Source organism: Nicotiana sylvestris, chromosome 1 (genome assembly GCF_000393655.2).
Source record: "Nicotiana sylvestris chromosome 1, ASM39365v2, whole genome shotgun sequence".
Classification (NCBI taxonomy): domain Eukaryota; kingdom Viridiplantae; phylum Streptophyta; class Magnoliopsida; order Solanales; family Solanaceae; genus Nicotiana; species Nicotiana sylvestris.
The window spans coordinates 175801623-175822173 of NC_091057.1; positions in this window are offsets into that span (position 1 = coordinate 175801623).

Sequence of the window (20551 nt, forward strand, 5' to 3'; positions counted from 1 at the left end):
TTTCGAATCTTCGATCGAAGCTCAGGACCCAAAACCCTAGTTTATCTAATGAACCCCAAACTCACACCAGCTATCCACCTGACCTCCCTCGTGCCTAAAATGCCCTTGGTCTTGCTCGAATCTTGCTAGAAATGGTCAAGTTTCAAATCATTAAAGAACCCTAGGGAGCCAAAACCTGGAACCTGTCCGAGTAAAGGGGAAATTTGAGGTTCTTAATTGACTTTAGTCGAGTGTTTTTAGTCGAGAACACTCGATTAAGGTCTGTTTGGACCTCAAAAGTTCTAGTCGAAGTCAAAAATGGGAACGGTTTGGAGTTAGCCTGTAATTTTGAGGCATTTTTCTTCTTTTTCTTTTCTATTTTTGTTGTTATTTATCTGCTTAAGCTTCATGGTATTTCATCATCTTTTAATTTATTTGTCTCTTCTCTTTCGGATCTTTTTCTGGTCCAGTTTTTCTCATATGGTTGGTTGGCATATGCTGAATCGATTGAGTATGTTTGTCCGTTAGTTTGGTTGTAAAAGTCAGTGTCAATAAGGCCTGGTATAAATCTATGATTACTCCTATAATGGTTTGGTGCTATTATTTGGTTCAAGCTGTTTCATCTGTGTTGTCTATCATTTTTGTCGCATATGAATTCAGTGTAGTTACAATGATTCATTTGTTCCTGTATGGATTCAATTTAGGATTGTGTTAGTTCATTTCTATGTATCCGTAACCTTGACAGTTCAATAGGAGTTCGTCTTGAATCATTGTTCTTATGTTGATGCCATTTGATCTGATTTAAATTCTAGTTCGAACGGTTATTTGAATTCGAATTGAATTGGTTATAGTTGAAAGATGTAATATAGATTAAAGGGTTTACAGTAGGAGATTCTAGGGTAAATCGCAGGAGTTTTCAGGGGGTAATTTGGGAGTTCAAAGGTTTGAAAATGGGTTTATTAATAGGGGGCCAGTAGGGTGGTCTGTCCAGTAGGGTCCTGATGTACCTTTAAACTAATGATTTAGTTTATTAATAGGGGGGCCACAAAGTAATAAGTAGGGATCTAATGGGTTATGAGAGTAATAATCTGTTGAATGCTTTTTACTATATTGGAAATCAGAAATAGTAAGTAATGATGAAAGGTTAAAAGTGTTCACATAGTAGAAGAATATTTAAGGCTGGAAAGTAAAAAGGAGTAGGGGTAATAATAAAAGGTTTTCTTTTACAACTGTAAAAAAGAGAGAGGGGCTGGAAATGGTTTAAGGTTTTGGTATAAATATAGAGATCAGTAGAGACATTGAAAAAAAAAGAGATTCTGAAAATTAGAGGAGAGACCCGGAGAGAGGAAAAGTCAATCTGAGAGAACATTTTTGAGTCTTGAATCAGTTCTAAGAGAGAGTTTAAAAGAAAGGATACTGTTCCATTGAGTTCTAGGCAGAATTTAGATTCCAAGCACTGGTTCTTGCCCCTTTTGATTGTTGAATCTATTTGGCAGTCTATTGATTCTGTTTCTGAACTTATCCGAGTTTAGTTTGTTCTGTTTTGGGTGTTTGTATTGCTGTTGGTTAACAAACTCATTCTGGGTTGTGGTTGAGTGTTATTCTAGTTTTAAAACTGGTTTTGGAGCTATTCTGAATCCCATTGCTGCTGTATTGTCTGATGCTTACCTGCTGCTGACTTCTCCTTTTTCTTGTCCTGTTTTCCAATCCAGGTACATGTTAAATCTCCACATCATGTAGAGTTTGGTTGAAATAAAATGAAATGGAAAACTAACTTCATTGGAAAACTTCAGTAGCTACTATATCTTCCTTATAATTGAATGTATTGGTTTGAATTGTAATTAGGATTGTTTGTTTAAGTAATTTGGAATGGCTGAATCTACAACTTGTAATAAACTACCTTTGAACTGCTTCGAACCAATTCAAATTCGTGACTATCTAACTGCAATTCAGTACAATGGGAGTATGTGTAGTTTAGTGTTCATTTATGTTTAAAAAGAAAAGTCGGAAACAGTTGGATTTGGAATCGAGTTTGATGTCCAGTTGAGCATGTATTGTATTGTAGTAACTCATATCATGCAGATTAGTTCTTAATATATAGGTGTTAACTAGCGTTGGTAGAAGTGTATGACCAATAGTCTAATCCTTGAAGGCTTGATATGCAATCTTGTTGTCGAACTCAAAGCTAACTCTTAATTTACTCTTTCACCTTTAGTAAAAACTGACCAGTAGTTAAGTAGTTAAAATATTCTAATCTTCAAACTATGTTCTGTTCATTTGAGTAAAAGGACGCAGTAATTTCAATGGGTACTTGATTTGATTCAACTGAAGCTGCGTCGGTCTAGTGGTCAGCCTAATTCCAGGCCATCTAAGCTTTAGCGCTTTAACGAATGGCCCGGGTTTTACCTTATTTGTATACTCGCATGGGCCTGGGCCAAAGACTACATCGGGCCGGCTTTTGGTTGTGCCAATTCACATTTTTCGGGCTTATCCTTGAGCCCTGAGACATATTTGGTTTGCAATTATTGTTTTAGGCCCTTGACAAAATCGATTAGGATTTTTCCATATTTTTAGAGACAAATTAATTAGAAAATCTTAGTTCGCTTTAGGATGGACCTATAAATGAAATGAGCCGAGCCTCGCTAAATAGAACACATAATCATGGGGCCCTCATCAATTGTATATTTGAAATACTTAGATTTCGGAGCGAGCCGTTTAGCGAATTTCATGGTCTTCCCCAAAATAATCACGCGTTAGTCTCTTTAGGCGCGTACTTTAATAATATTACCTTCTTAAACCCGGGTGCACATGTATGTGACCCAAATCCAAATCTTAACAAAGTCGAAATGTGTCTCTAATCACGGGTACATTGATTGTGACGTGGTTCGAGATGCATTTCCACGACGTTGTAAATTCTTTTAAAAATAATGAGTAAGACGAGCCTCGACAAACAAAAATACACAAGCTGCGGGGTCCTCTATACGTGTTGGGAAAATTACTTAGACTTCGGGATAGGCTGTATAGCAAAATTTCACGGCCTTATCCAAAATAATGATACACTAGTCGCTTTAGGCGCGCCTTTAATAATTTACTTTCTTAAACTCGGGTGCACACTTATGTGACCCAAATCCAAATCTCAACGGAGTCTAGATGTGTCAACAACCACGGGTGTATTGATGTGACGTGGTTCGAGATGCGTTTTCACAACGCTGCAATTCTCGTTGAAAAAAAAAATAACAATAATAAAAGCGGTAAAAAGTTTAAATTTGCACATAGGTTCAATATGAATTAAAATCAGATAAATAAGCCGAATATGACAGTTGAGCGACCGTGCTAGAACCACAGAACTCGGGAATGCCTAACACCTTCTCCCGGGTTAACATAATTCCTTACTCGGATTTCTGGTTCGCGGACTGTAATACAGAGTTAATCTTTTCCTCGATTCGGGATTCAACCGGTGACTTGGGACACCATAAATCTCCCAAGTGGCGACTCTGAATTAAATAATAAATTCCGTTTCGATTGTACTTTAATTGGAAAAACTCCCTTTACGTCCCTTCATGGGGGTGTAGGTAAAAAGGAGATTTGACAGTTTGGTTTTGTGAGGGGATCGGGTTAGACCGGGTATAGGGAATGGGTCGAAAACGGGTTATAGGAGGGGTGATCTGGACCGTTCGATCAAAAAAAAAAAAAAAGGCCCAGGTTAGGCGTCAGAGAACGGTGTCGTTTTGGCCGTCTCTGAGACTAGCCGATGTGGGCCTGGGTTGGGGTGTGACATTGGGCCTGAACCTTTCTTTTAAAACCAGTCCAGTCCGATTTTTTAACTCTTCTTCTCTTGTTTCTTCTCTTTCTTTTATTTTCTTTTTGATTCCTAATTACTAAAATTCAAAATTAACTTAGAAAACTAATCAACCCTTAATAATAATTATCACACAAAATTAAATACAAAGATAATCACACAATTTGACATTAAACCCTAAAATATGAAGTACGTTATTTTTTGATTTTTCATTTTCGTAAAACAAATTACTGTTTAATTGGTCCTAAATTGTAAATGCAAATGCAACACATATATTTTTGTATTTTTCTTAATTAAAGTAAAAATGAACATGCATAGACAAGTACAAATAAACCACAAGCAATGCAAAACTATTTTATTTTGAATTTTTTGGGAGTAGTTCTTGTAGGGCAAAAATCACGTGCTCACAGCTGCCCCTCTTTGTCCGGAAACACGAAGAGTTTTTGTGCAAAGTTAAAGTGAGCGGATACGAGTGATTTTTGACCGTCAAGATACTCCGTGTGAAGCATTTTTCAAAGATTTGACCGAACCTCTGCTTCAAAGGTTTCCTACATATCCCTGGTCAAAAGGGAATCAGGTCAATATAGTTCTGGAAGTTTTGGTAGCTGGGACTACCATAGAGCTGTAATTTTGCTGTTACTGCTATTGCTGCTGCTGCTACCACTTACTGACCTCCTTATTACACCGTGCTAAAAGAAACAAGAAGCTAGACTAAACTTAGGAATTACAAAATCTTATTTAGATCTTCAGCAGTGCTCTGGTGTCTCTTGTTGGTTTGATGTCTTGCTGACTGGTGTTTCCTCTGACGTTTCTTTCTTTCTATGTTGACTCGTAGTCTTCTCTTGATTGTCGAATTTGAACTGCTTATTTCCTTCTTGTGAGCTTCGAATTATTTTTCCTTCGGAGCTTGAACTGCCTTCTTCTGACTAGTGTTGCCTTCCTTCCGACTTCTGAACTTTAATTTATGCTGGGGATCTTTGTTGCAACCCTCCGCTCTCCGGGCGGGCTCCTGACTTCTGCTATGACTTAACAAGATAATACCTCCATTCTCCATGCGGGCTCCTGACTTCAATAAACCTTAAAATATAACACCTCCATTCTCCAGGCGGGCTCCTCACTTCAACTACTTCTTAAGAATATAACACCTCCATTCTCCAAGCGGGCTCCTGACTTCTGCTATGACTTAACAAGATAATACCTCCATTCTCCAAGCGGGCTCCTGACTTCAATAAACCTTAAAACATAACACCTCCATTCTCCAGGCGGGCTCCTGACTTCAACTACTTCTTAAGAATATAACACCTCCATTCTCCAGGCGGGCTCCTGACTTCGACAATTTCTTAAAAATATAACACCTCCATTCTCCAGGTGGGCTCTTGACTTCAACAACTTCTTAAGAATATAACACCTCCATTCTCCAGGTGGGCTCCTGACTTCTGCTATGACTTAACAAGATAATATCTCCATTCTCCAAGCGGGCTCCTAACTTCAATAAACCTTAAAATATAACACCTCCATTCTCCATGTGGGCTCCTCACTTCAACTACTTCTTAAGAATATAACACCTCCATTCTCCATGTGGGCTCCTGACTTCGACAATTTCTTAAAAATATAACACCTCCATTCTCCAGGCGGGCTCCTGACTTCAACTACTTCTTCAAAATATAACACCTCCATTCTCCAGGCGAGCTCCTGACTTCAACAACTTCTTAAGAATATAACACCTCTATTCTCCAGGCAGGCTCCTGACTTCAACTATAACTTAAAAATATAACACCTTCATTCTCCAGGCGGGCTCCTGACTTCGTTAATGACTTAAAAATATGTTCTATTGTTGTTGTTCCTTCCTGTCTCCTGAACCATTTTCCTTCTATCTTGAATTATCTTCTGCTTCCCTCAAAACTGGTGTTTCATTCCTCTGAGAACTGCTGGGGATAACACCAGTGTTTCATTCAAAAATATGTTATTTTCCTCCTTCAAAGACTACTTCCCTTAAAGCTGGTCTTTTCCTTCCTCTGGAACTACTTCTCTTAAGACTTGTGTTATCTTCTTCCCGAAATTGCTTTCTTTAAAACTTGTTTTATCTTCTTCTGACTGCTGGGGACACCACTTTTCTCCAAACTTGTGTTATCTTCCTTCTTCGCTAAGTGGGTACCTGACTTCCAGAAAATTTTCAAAAATGAAAAAAATTTTCTGCCCCAATTTGACAATCTTTCTTGTGGCATGTCTTTTTGTCATCAGTAACATTTCCTGTCCCTGCCTAAAATCAAAGAGAATTTGTTAGTTTAAAACATGGGAGACTTTCCTGCTGGGGATGGTTTTCCCTTTTTTCTTTTTCCATGCTCTGCGTTGTTTGACTATCTTGAAACTTGGCCGATAACTTTTGACCTTCTTGATGCTTCTGTATTCACCAACTTCTCAACCGTTGTTTTCCACTTTTACTCCATACTTTCCACGACATCTTAGAGTAATCCATCATTTGGTCTTATAATGACGTCTTTCTTGTCCCGTCATGCTATCTTTGGCCTGTCCTATCCATTTTTTACATTCCATCATATTGGAAACTGGTAGTAAGCTCCGAAAATCCCTCTAAAAAACAAACTACTATAAAAATTCTTTAACCAAAAGAAATGAAAGATGATGACTTCAAAAGATAAAAAGAAAAGTCTTCCTAAAGAATTGTTTGAAGAGAAGAAAAGGAAAATGACTTATCTGAATGGTATAAACCAATCTCAATGATCATGTCGTGCATTTCAGATTAATCAACCCAGTCTATTATATCACTCAATATTTCTGATGGCCTTACTTTGCATTTCAAAAGGTCCCGCAACCCAACTCTTTTGCCGAATCAACATCTTTGTTCTGCTTGATGCCTCGACGGATCATTTCTGTCAACCTTACCTCGTTTGTCCACTTTCAATTCCTCGTCGCCTTATAGTGCCTTTCGAGGGGTTTTCACTAATAAGACTCTCTCGTTTCTCTCAACTCCCTTCGCCTTATGGTGCCTGTGAAGGTTTTCACTGATAAGACTCTCTCATTTTATTTCTTTCAACTTTCGTCGCCTTATGGTGCCTGTGAAGGTTTTTACCAATAAGACTCTCTCATTTTCATTAATTTCCCTGCTTGGACCAGAGTATTACCCTGATATGAATCACTTCTGTTTGCTTGACTTGTCATCTCTTGAAAAACTGATCAGAAGGTCTTTCTTTGGATCGTAATGTGGGTTTTTGGATGGGATTAGAAATAAAGGGTATCAAAGGCTCAAAATAATTTGACATGGGTTTAAAATTACAACTTTTGGAACCATATTTCTTATTACAAATACAACCTCTGCCCCAGTTTCTTATTTGGGGATCTTTGGATATTTTATATCCCTTTGACCGAGCGGTAAAGCTGCCTACGTACCCTTAACAAGGATCAGGTCAAATGTAGTTCACACTGAATTTCCTTGTTGTTATATTTTTCACTTCTTTTCTTTTCTCTTTTTCTTTTCTTTCTTTTTCTCTCTTTTTCGTTATTGATTCCAAAAGAGGGGTATGAAAGAAATAAATAAGGCTCAAAAAGGGGAACAAAGGGTAAAGTGTTTAGATAGTAGAACAAATTGCCTTTGCCATTTCAATCTTCGAAATAATGCCAAATACAAACAATCAACAATTGTACCAAAGAAATCATACATAACATCTTTTTACTGCATCAGAATTGATAGCCATGTCTATGCATTTTGCATCGATATCTGTTAAACATAAAGCACCATTGGACAATACTCTAGTTACAATGAATGACCCTTGCCAATTCGGGGCGAACTTGCCTTTTGCCTTAACCTGATGTGGAAGGATGCGTTTCAGCACTTGCTGACCCACTTCAAATTTTCGAGGTCGCACCTTTTTGTTGTATGCTCTTGCCATTCTCTTTTGATATAACTGGCCATGGCACACAACTGCCAATCTTTTTCCATCAATCAAGTTCAACTGCTCCAGACGGGTTTTGACCCACTCATCATCATCAATCTCAGCCTCAGCGACAATCCGAAGGGATGAGATTTCAACTTCCGCAGGTATTATGGCTTCAGTTCCATATACCAACAAATGAGGAGTTGCCCCTACTGAAGTACGGACAGTAGTGCGATAACTCAGCAATGCAAATGGTAATTTTTCGTGCCATTGCCTAGAACCTTCTACCATTTTCCGAAGTATCTTCTTTATGTTTTTGTTGGTTGCCTCGACTGCTCCATTCACCTTAGGACGATATGGGGTGGAATTGCGGTGTGTAATCTTAAACTGTTGACATACCTCTTTCATCAAATTGCTATTAAGATTAGCACCGTTATTTGTGATGATCACCTTCGGGATTCCAAATCGACAGATGATATTTGAGTGAACAAAATCGACCAATGCTTTCTTGGTCACCAACTTGAAAGTTTTGGCCTCAACCCATTTGGTGAAATAATCAATGCCTACCAGAATGAACCTATTCCCGTTGGATGCTGCTGGCTCAATTGGTCCAATGATATCTATGCCCCAAGCGACGAAGGGCCATGACGCTGACATTGTGTGTAATTCCGCTGGCGGAGAATGAATCAAATCTCCGTGTATCTGGCACTGATAACATTTGCGCACAAAACTAATACAATCTCGCTCCATGGTGAGCCAATAATAACCTGCTCGGAGAATTTTCTTTGCCAGCACATATCCGCTCATATGTGGTCCGCAGACTCCTGAATGTACTTCGAACATGACAGACGTAGCTTGCCTAGCATCTATGCATCTTAACAATCCCAGGTCTGGTGTTCTTTTGTACAAAACTCCTCCACTCAAGAAAAATCCGCTTGCCAATCGTCGAATTGTTCTCTTTTGATCCCCTGTGGCTTGCATTGGGTAGATTCCTATTCTGATGTATTCCTTGATCTTATGGAACCACGGTTTGCCATCCAATTCTTCTTCAATCATGTTGCAGTAAGCATGTTGATCTCGTACTTGAATGTGCAAGGGATCGACATAGGCTTTGTCCGGATGGTGCAGTATTGACGCTAGGGTAGCCAAAGCATCGGCGACCTCATTATGGACCCTTGGAATATGCCTGAACTCCACTAATCTAAATTGTTGACAAAGATCATGCAAGCATTGCCGGTATGGTATGAGCTTCAGATCTCGCATTTCCCATTCTCCTTGAATTTGATGTACCAGAAGGTCCGAGTCTCCCAAGACCAAGACTTCCTGGACACCCATGTCTGCAGCTAGCCTTAAACCCAAAATGCATGCTTCGTATTCAGCCATATTGTTGGTACAATAAAAACGAAGTTGAGCTGTAACAGGATAGTGATGTCCTGTTTCAGAAATAAGCACGACTCTTATTCCCACTCCTTTTATGTTAGCAGCCCCATCAAAGAAAAGTTTCCAACCTGGTTTTTCGGCCTGTTCTAGTTCATCAATATGCATCACTTCTTCATCAGGAAAATAAGTCCTCAGCGGCTCATATTCTTCATCGACCGGGTTCTCGGCCAAATGATCAGCCAATGCTTGGGCTTTCATCGTAGTTCGAGTCAAATAGATTATGTCAAACTCTGTGAGCAAAATCTGCCACTTCACAAGTCTTCATGTCGGCATAGGCTTTTGAAAGATATACTTCAATGGATCCAAGCGTGAAATGAGGTAGGTAGTGTAGGATGACAAATAATGTTTCAATTTCTGTGCCACCTAAGTTAGGGCGCAACATGTCCTTTCGAGGTGAGTGTACTTAACCTCATAAGCTGTGAACTTCTTGCTAAGATAATAGATGGCTTGTTCCTTCCTGCCGGTGACATCATGCTGCCCCAGTACACAACCAAATGAATTTTCCAAGACTGTCAAGTAAAGAATCAAAGGTCTCCCTGGTTCTGGTGGTACCAGCACAGGCGGGTTGGACAAGTATCCCTTTATCTCATCGAATGCTTCCTAACACTCATTAGTCTACTTGACTGCAGCGTCCTTCTTCAGCAACTTGAAAATAGGCTCGCAAGTCGTCATGAGCTGAGCGATAAACCTGCTGATATAGTTCAACCTTCCTAACAAACTCATCACTTCAGTCTTGTTCCTCAAAGGTGTCAATTATTGTATGGCTGTGATCTTTGATGGGTCCAACTCGATGCCTCGCCGGCTGACTATGAATCCCAACAGTTTTCCGGATGGAATACCAAATCCACACTTGGCGGGGTTAAGCTTGAGGTTGTACCTTCGAAGCCTCTGGAAGAATTTCCTCAAATCCCCGACGTGGTTGGCCTGATGCTTTGATTTTATGATCACATCATCTACATATACCTCAATCTCCTTGTGTATCATATCATGAAATACAGTAGTCATCGCCCTCATATAAGTTGCCCCAGCATTCTTCAAACCAAATGGCATTACCCGGTAGCAATAAGTTCCCCATGGCGTGATGAATGCCGTCTTTTCCGCATCTTCTCTGTCCATTAGAATCTGATGATACCCGGCATAGCAATCCACAAAAGATCCAATCTCGCGCTTGGCACAATTGTCAATCAGAATGTGGATATTGGGTAGTGGGAAGTTATCCTTCGGACTTGCTTTGTTGAGATTGCGGCAATCGACGCATACTCTGATCTTGCCATCCTTCTTCGGCACAGGCACGACATTAGCCAACCAAACAGGATATCGGGTGACCCGAATAACCTTTGCATCCAACTGTTTGGTAACTTCTTCTTTGATCTTCACACTCATATCAGTTTTGAATTTCCTTAACTTTTGCTTGACGGGAGGGAACGCCGGATCAGTGGGCAGTTTGTGGACCACTAAATCAGTGCTTAAACCCAGCATGTCGTCATATGACCATGCAAAAACATCTTTGTACTCGATGAGTGCTTTGATTAACTCATCCCGAATTTTTGGCTCGAGGTGGACACTTATTTTAGTCTTTCGGACATTGTTTGTGTCCCCTAAATTGACGGCTTCTGTGTCATTCAAATTGGGTTTTTCTTCGAAGTGAATTAACTCCTTACTAATCTCTTCGAAGGCTTCATCCTCATCATCATATTCTGATTCGTAATCACAATCTACTTCTTGAACTAACATTTCGGCATCAGATTGATTTTAAGAATGGGCTGAGGATTCCTTATGCATGCCATGTCATTAGAACCAGCATAAAAAGAACTGTATTGAAAAGGAAACAAAACAAAAGGAAAACCATCAGAAATGATGAAGAAAGGAAAGTTGCACTTTATTGATTGATAAAAGATAACAAGGTTTGCATACTCAAACAGACTGAAAAAAATGAAATCTGGATTACAACCCTGAAATAATCCGTACAGACTTAAAGGAAAATCAAAGGCAACTACCAAGACTCCTTCCGAGTAAGGAGAGGAGTAGCCTTCCAATTATTAAGCTTTGTTTTTGGCCCGACAAATTGCACTTCCGCGTTGCTAGAACCCTCTCCAACTTCTACCATGTTCACACTGCCGAACAACTTCTCAAATCTTTCAATCAACTCCTTGTCAGGATCAATCACAGAACTGGGAATTGCTGTCACTAGGCGACTCCTTGTACCGGACTTGACAAATGACCTGGAAAGACGTGAGACTGGCTTTGGAAGGACCCATGCCCTCTGTTTCAATTTCCTAGCTCTTTTTATGTCTGCGGCTGTGGGCTTGAATCCCAGACCAAATGTTCCCAAGTTTTCAAGAAGAGACACGGGCTGTATGATTCCTTGCAGATCTGACCCTAAACCCTTTCCTGGTACAAAACCATTCTTCAACATTTCATACGCTACCATGACTGAGGCAGCGTTTATCTTTGGATTCAGGATACATTTCCCCTCTGGGACTTTCTCGACCGACATTGCATCCGAAATCTGGTAGACCCATGGTCCCTTGTCATCTTCCACTTCAATGAAAGGCACAATGATGCTGTTGTGAGCGCACAAATTATCTTCTCTGTGCACAACTATTTCTTGTCTGTCCCATTCAAACTTGACCATCTGATGGAGTGTTGATGGCACTACTTTAGCGGCATGAATCCACGGTCGCCCTAACAGCAAATTGTAGGAAACAGCGATATCCAACACTTGGAATTCCATTGTGAATTCTACTGGACCTATGGTCAGCTCCAACATTATGTCCCCGACTGAGTGTTTGCCTTGTCATACCTCCTTTTTCGGCTACACCCCGCAAAGGGACGTAGAAGGGAGTTTTTCCAATTAAAGGACAATCGAAACGGGATTTTATTTAAAGATTCAGAGTCGCCACTTGGGAGATTTATGGTGTCCCAAGTCACCGGTTGAATCCCGAATCGAGGAAAAGATTGACTCTATATTATAGTCCGCGAATTAGAAATCCGAGTAAGGAATTCTGTTAACCCGGGAGAAGGTGTTAGGCATTCCCGAGTTCCGTGATTCTAGCACAGTCGCTCAACTGTCATATTCGGCTTATTTATCTGATTTTATACAATTATGAACCTACGTTCAAATTTTAACTATTTATCACTTTTGTTATTATTTATTCAAAGAATTGCAACGTCGTGAGAATGCATCCCAGAAATTTGATTTTAAATTTCTTCAATTTAAAGATATTAAATTTGATTTCTTCAATCTTCTCATTTGTGTCGATGCTGTATTGGAACTGTTTAACAAAGGCCTGTGCCATGTCATCCCAGAAATACCAGCGAGACGTGTCTTGATCCATAACCCATTCAGAGTCTACTCCCGTAAGGCTTTACACAAAATAAGCCATCAACAATTCTTCATTTCTTCCCGCACCTCTCAGTTGATTGCAATACCTTTTCAGGTGGGCTATGGGATCTCCATGTCCATCGTACTTTTCCAATTTGGGAGTCTTGAAACCAGGCGGCAAGTGGACATCGGGGAACATACATAGATCTTTGAAGGCAACACTCTTTTGACCTGCCAACCCTTGCATGTTTTTCAACCATTGTTCTAAGCTTTTCACTCTTAGGGTCATTTCTTCCTGTACCATCTTTCGGGTAGGCTTCTCAATCTTTGCAGGAAGATCAAACGAGTACGAGTGGTACTCAGGAGAGTGGTACTGCTCTTGTTGTGTCACAAATTGTGACTCATGACGAGGCTGTCCTTAACCACTGGCCCATGCTTGACACATTTAGGTCATTTGCTGTTTCAGTATTCTATTTTTCTCCAGCACAGTAGACTCTTGTTGAACCCTCTGACCCTAAGTCTCTTGAGCACTTGTAACAACTTCGATGTCAGTTATCATTTTTCCTTGGATCTTGTGTTTCCATCTTACCACAAACCGACCACCTTGGCTTTCTTCACAATTCAAAACAAAACATGTTAGAATGGACTCAGTCGGTCCTGATTATTATCAATATTTTTCATTTCTGCATTTTTTTCACTTCTTTTTAATGGTGATCGAACCTGATGTGGGTTGCCTACGTATCATGTGGGAACATGAATCAGATCTTGCGTAGTTCGGGAAGATCAGGAATAAAGTAAATAAACCAACTTTTTTTTGGATTTTGAACTTTTCGAAAGAAAGACATATAAAGAAGAAAGAAAATATTTTTTTGGATTTTGATTTTTCTTCAGCATTTTTGCAAAGAAAGACTTCTAAAGAAGAAAGATTTTTTTTTCTTGAATTTTGAAAGAAAACTTTTAAAGAAGAAAGAAAATATTTTTGTAATTTTATTTTGAATTTATGAAAGAAATGCTTCTAAAAAAATATTTCCGAATTTTGAATCTTATTTTCAATTTTCGAAAGAATGAAAAATATTTTTGTATTTTTTGATTGTGAGAAGCAACTAAAAGAAAATATTTTTTGTATTTTTAAAAGTTGGGGTCGCAAAGAAAAACTTTTCTAAAGAAGGAAGTACAAGATTATTTGTTTTTTGGATTTTTGAAAATTAGGGGCCGGAACCGATGAGGTTTGCCTACGTATCTCACATCCAGTGAGAATCAGACCCGCGTAGTTCGCCCGATAAAACAAACTTTTTCTTTTTTAAAAAAAAACGAAACTACCTTTTTATTGGCAAATAATTTTTTTTTCTTTTCATTTTCTCAAAAATTCGGCAGAGTTTCGACACTATTTGGACATTGGTTTTTTTCAAAACAGGCGATTAACTCTCTTTAACCCTCGTACCTCTATCTCTCTCTTATCAAAATATTCAAAAGCCGGTCAGCATGCAAGTTCGAAGCAAACAAATGCACAAGTAGCAAATAAGATGCATCAGGATGTTCTTTTGTCATTTTTGGGTACACCTGTCCTAGACAGACCCAACCCCTGTGTTGAGCCTCCAAAATCAAATGCACGTGATGCAAACAAACGTTCCTACTAGGGATCCAGCATGAAGCTGAGTTATTCTAGGTTTATAACCTAGGTATTTGTTCTAGACTGTGTACCCGAGCGGACAACTCGAGTCGACAAGGGGGCTACGTACCGGGAACCAAAAGGCCATCCGGCTTAGTAACTTGTCCGGCCTCTTTCTTATTTCAGGTATTGACACTAACAGAATAGGGAGCCTCGACCAGCAAGCTCATCCCCGGAGGTAAGAAGAGAAGGGTTTCGGCACAGTTTATATACAGTTCAGATAATATCAAAACGGTAAAAGCATCATTTAGCACATTAGGCTCAAACATGTAAAAATCAGATAAAGCCAAATATAACAACTTATCTAAGCTCGAATTCTGAACCCTGAACCAGAGATTCTGGGTTGATCCCCAGTAGAGTCGCCAGAGCTGTCACACCTCCTTTTTCGGCTACACCCCGCAAAGGGACGTAGAAGGGAGTTTTTCCAATTAAAGGACAATCGAAACGGGATTTTATTTAAAGATTCAAAGTCGCCACTTGGGAGATTTATGGTGTCCCAAGTCACTGGTTGAATCCCGAATCGAGGAAAAGATTGACTCTATATTACAGTCTGCGAGCCAGAAATCCGAGTAAGGAATTCTGTTAACCCGGGAGAAGGTGTTAGGCATTCCCGAGTTCCGTGGTTCTAGCACGGTCGCTCAACTGTCGTATTCGGCTTATTTATCTGATTTTATACAATTATGAACCTACGTGCAAATTTTAACTATTTACCGCTTTTGTTATTATTTATTCAAAGAATTACAACGTCGTGAGAATGCATCTTGAATTGCACCCCATAAATGTACCCGCAATTTTCGATACGTTCCAACTTCGTTGAGATTTGGATTTGGGTCACATAAATGTGCACCCGAGTTTAGGAAAGTAACATTATTAAATATGCGCCTAAAGATACTAACGCGTTATTATTTTGAGAAAAGCCGTAAAGTTTGCTATGCGGCCTGTCTCGAAATCTAAGCATTTGAAATAACTGTCCGTTAAGGGCCCTGCAGTTTGTGTATTCTTGTTTGTCGAGGCTCGTCTCATTCATTATTTTTAAAGGAATTTGCAACGTCATGGAAATACATCTCGAACCACGTCACAATCAATGCACCCGTGGTTATTGACACATTTCAACTTCATTGAGATTTGGATTTGGGTCACATAAATGTACACCCGAGTTTAAGAAAGTAAATTATTTAAAGCGCGCCGGAAGTGACTTGCGCGTTGTTATCTTTTGGGGAAGGCCGTGAAATTTTGCTAAACGGCACGTCCATAAGTCTAAGCATTTTAAAAAAAATATTTATTGAGGGCCCCGTAATTTGTATTTTTATTCGGCGAGGCTCATCTCATTTTTTATTCAAGGATATCCTAAAGCGACTATGATTTTCTATTTATTAGTCTCTAAGAATAAAGAAAAATCCTAATCAATTAGCATTAAAAGTTCGGGCTTCGAATTCAAGTCCGGGTCCAAACAAAAGGAAACACCTTCTAGTTTGAACCCGCCACCTAACTTAAGGTCCGCCGCCTGCCGTTGTAAATATTAACAAATTAGCTACTATTTCGATCCAGTTCAACTTTAGCTTTATTATATGAATTGGATTATTGGAATTAATCTATGTGGAATACAAAGCCATTTTTTGAGCTCTTTTTACGGTTTGTTGAAAAATGCATCAATGCTTAAAACTGACATCAAGCTAACATTAATCACTAACATTCGAGAACTAACATTAGTTACTAACATTATTTACATTGCTATTTAAAATGATGTTATTTACTCAAGTGAACTCGCGATTTTAGAATTAGACCTATTAAACCAACATGCTAATTTTCATAAACTATTTGAACCTATTTTGTGACATAAACTATTTGAAGCTGTTTCACGACTACTGAACAAAAGAATTAAATACAGTATATTCCATAACTAGTAATCACCGACTAAGATTAATTACAATTGATATTCCATGTTTGTAGAAATAGATTCAATCAGTCCGGTTTATGTATTTCAAAATCATTCAAATACATACTATGAAATATCAAATGAACTACTGCTTATACATCAAATTAAACACAAATAAAATAGTTATTTTCAGAAATCCATTCCAACAACTCTTTACTTCCTTTCCTTTAAATTTGAGAGTTGTAGAACATGTACCTGGATAACGGAAATACAAGAAGATGAAGGAGCGGTCAGCAACAGTAATAGCCAGCAACAACCAGTAAACAGAACACCCAGTGACAGATTTGAAAACCAACAGGATTCTATCACACTCAATGAAACAACACCCACACCAACCAACGCAGACCAGAAATAACAAACTCAACAACCCCTTAAAGCCTCAGTGAAAACCCAGAAATAATCAGCCTATTTTTTACTCTCAAATTACTGAATTTTAAATGTTAAAAATCCAGCCTAGACTCTAAGAAAAACTGGAAGAGAAACGATTTTCTTCCTCCCAAAAACCAGCCCAAAAAAACTGAAAGAGAACCGATCTTTTTCTCTCCAAAAAAACCCCCTCAATCTGTCCTAAGTGACTCTATTTATAACCCAAAATAGGTATGGGAAACATATTTTAATCAATCCTTTTTTAATCTTTTCATACCATTATGTTTTGTTCCCCACACTTGCATGCCTTGTTCCCCACTATATTAAACAAATCTATTAGTTCCCACTACCACATGTCTTGTCCCCCACTATATTAAACAATGCATTATTACCCACTACCACATGTCTTGTCCCCCATCATGTATTAAACAATGTATTAATTTCCACCATCATATGTCTTATCCCCCACTAGGTATTATTTTAATATTATTAATGCCTAGTGGACGGAGCACTCAAAGTAATCATTTTTTAAGACTTAAAAATCCGAAAATGCCCCTGAAACTACAGAAATTACTATTCTACCCCATCAGCTATATCCAATCCTCCTAAGTCAATTAACCAAACTTTAGCAACTATAATCAATTCATCTAATCAATTTCCAATTAATAATCAAACTCTGAATAAACAAACTCGCCAAACAAACTCCTAATCGGCAACGTTCATGAATTAACAACAGAGTCAGATTCATATCCGAACAATCTTAACGGAACAAACGAGTAGATTTCAATCACTAACTTGAGCATCAATCGAACTTCAAATTCAATCCAACAACATTACAACCAAGATAAAGGATTTAATGATTCAGAACCATTGTATTGAACTAGTAGGGTCGAAATTGATTCACACAGATACAAGGGAATAAACTAATTCTATTGGGAACAAAATCACAATTAAATTAGACAACATGAACGAGCAAGGAACCAAACAATATGATGAACAACCAAGATCAGGGAAGCAAACAATACACAAAAATGAAACCATTTGAACCAAAAATGCTAGCAAACATTTATAGGAATAGTCATTGTTTGTACAAGAATATGAAATTGACTCATCAAACAAAGAAGTGTCATTAAAGCTTTAATCAACACCTAACCTCAAAAGCCAACAGAAGAGATCGATTCAACTTAGAACCCTTCATGCGCACCTGTAGCCCCTGTCGCCATTAAAACCAGACAAGAACTATATTCACTTAAAGAGGGACTGGAAATGGATCCTCGGCGCGAGAGTGACGCGTTTGACGAACATCCGATCGAACACTGTCTTTAACCTCTTGCAAAGCTTCATGGTGCCACTGTTGGTGACCTAGTGTTCAAATGTGAGCTGACTGGAATGGAGGGTGTGACGGACGACTGTGTGTTATGGGTGAGCTGCTGGTCGTGAGGGTGTTGAAGACGACTGAGGGTGTTGAAGATGACTGGTCGTGATGGACGTGAGGAGGAGATGTTAGTGAGGACGATGAAGAAGATGAAGCGGAAGGGGTGGGGTGCTGGTTGGTGTTGCGACTGACTGGAGATGGAGTTGGGGTGAGCAGCTGTGGCTTGGAGATGTTGCTGCTCGACGGAAAAGAAGGAGGGGGAAGCTGCTCGACTGAAGAGTGGTCGACGGGCAGCTGGTGACGCTGACGAAGAAGAAGAAGCAGCGGCCATGGCGTTCGTCGCTTGGTTGTTCCGACGAAGATGAAGGAAGTAGTAGCAGCCATGACTTTCGTCGCTTGATTGTTCCGACGAAGATGAAGGAAGCAACCATGGGGACGATGGGTGAGGCAGCAGAGGTGAATCAATAGCAGCCATAACGTTCGTCGCTTGGTTGTTTCGACGAAGATGAAGGAAGCAGCAGTAGCCATGAGGGTGGTGGCTTAGAGCTAGAGGGGTCGCTTGGGGCAGATGGTGGTGAGGGGGAAAGAGGGCATCCATGGGAGCTTGAGGGGATGTTTGGAGAAGGAGAAGGAGAGGGGGCCGGTGTTTTAGGGTTTAGGGGTCAAAAAAATGGAAATGGGAAATGGAAGAAAGGGGGGTGTTTGTTTGGCTTGTGGGGCAAACCGGGTCGGGTCGACCCGGTGGGGGGTTTGGTTCTTTGGGCCTGTGGTTTAAAATTGAAGAAAATGCACAATCTGATTTTCTTGCTCTTTTATTTCCATTGCTTCTTTTTCTTTTTTTTTTCTTAAAATAAAACTAAAATTCTAAATTAACCTATAGAACTAAATCAATTTATAAAAGTACTAATTAACTCTTAACAATTAAAACACAATTACATAGCAATTAACGATAAAATCACACAATTTGGACATTAAATGTTAAAACTACGACGTACATTATTTTTATGATTTTTTGTTCTTGTAAAACAAACTTAATTGCTCCTAATTGTAGAATTAAATGCTAAATGCAAATACGACATATTTGTACCTTTTTATTAATCTAATAAATAAACATGCACAGACAAATACAAATAATTATCCAAAAATGCCACGAAAATTCTCAAAATTGCACACAAAGGAAAATTGTTTTATTTTGAATTTTTGGGAGTAATTCTCACATAGGGCAAAAATCACGTGCTCACATGCCTCCGCCGTCAAATCCCCGCACGCAGATACTGTTCTTATGGATCCTCTCTTCTTCTACTTTCAGCTTGCTTAGAGTGGGGGGAGGACAGATGTTCGCACTTGAACTATTGTCAACCAATACCCGGGTAACCACGACGCCCTCGCATTTTACTGTTAGGTAAAAGGCTTTGTTATGCTCAATACCCTCTACCGGCAATTCGTCATCGGAAAAAGTGACTCTGTTTACTTCAAAAATCTTGTTGGCTATCTTTTCCAGATGGTTTACCGAGATCTTGTCGGGAACATGGGCTTCATTTACGATTTTCATCAGCGATTGGCGGTGTTCATCTGAATGGATTAGCAACGAGAGTAACGAGATCTGAGCGGGCGTTTTCCTCAACTGCTCTACAACAGAATAGTCATGCACTTTCATTTTCCTCAAAAATTCCTCTGCCTCTTCTTTAGTTACAGCTTTCTTTACCGGCGTTGAATTATCTTTGGCTCTTCTTAATTCCTCGGGAGCAAAACACCTTCCTGAGCGAGTCAAACCTTGCGCTTCACAAACTTCTTCTTTGACTTCTTTACCCTTGTAAATCACCGTCACCCGTTCATAATTCCAAGGAACAGCCTTGCTGTTGATTACTGGAAGCTGAGTTACTGGTTTTATAATAACAGGCTCTGTGCGAGCACCCTTCACGACCACAACAGGTTTACTTGCAACCCCTGGCACTACCATTTTAGCTTTCTCTGGTTTCACTGCAAGAATGCTTGACGACCCTCTCTCGGCTACCACAACTAGCTTATCATCTACCCCTCTCAACCGAACCACTAATTTACCACTGGTTACTTTTTCCTTTGAGCTGGTTTCGCTGGAACGGATCATCATTACCATCTGTGAGGGCTTCCTGGGTTCCCCCTCTTTGTGTATCAACTCAATCATGTGTGTCTCATGATGAGCTGGCAGTGGATTCTGATTGATATTTGGTACTTATGGGGCTTGAACCTCGATCCGATGAGTATCAATAAGCTCTTGCACAACTATTTTTAGTTTCCAACACTTTTCTGTATCATGCCCAGGGGTCCCTGAACAGTACTCGCAACTCACCGAGTGGTCAAGATTTTTAGGGGGAGGATTCGGCATTTTAGGATCAATTGGATTCAACATGCCCAACTGCCTCAACCTGTGGAAAAGACTGGTATATGATTCCCCCAGTGGAGTGAAAGTCTTTTGCTTCTATGACCTCTCATTCTTGAGGTCTTGGTTTGATCGGAAACCTATCTCGGGGGGGGGGGGGGGGTTTCTGTAGGCCCTTGGGGGTGGACATGTGTTTTGTGGAGCTGGGTATGGATTTTGTGAAGTCAGCGCACGCCATTGTGTGTGTGCCGGGGTTTGGGTATAGGCTTGTACATGATGGACGGAAAAATGGGGATCTGGCTGTGGGTAGTAGTGTTGTGGAGGGCTATATGAAGTGTGGGGGTAATTTTGGTGGTAGGGTCGTGATTGGATATAGTAGGGTGACGGGCCTCTAGATCCAAACCAGGCTCCGG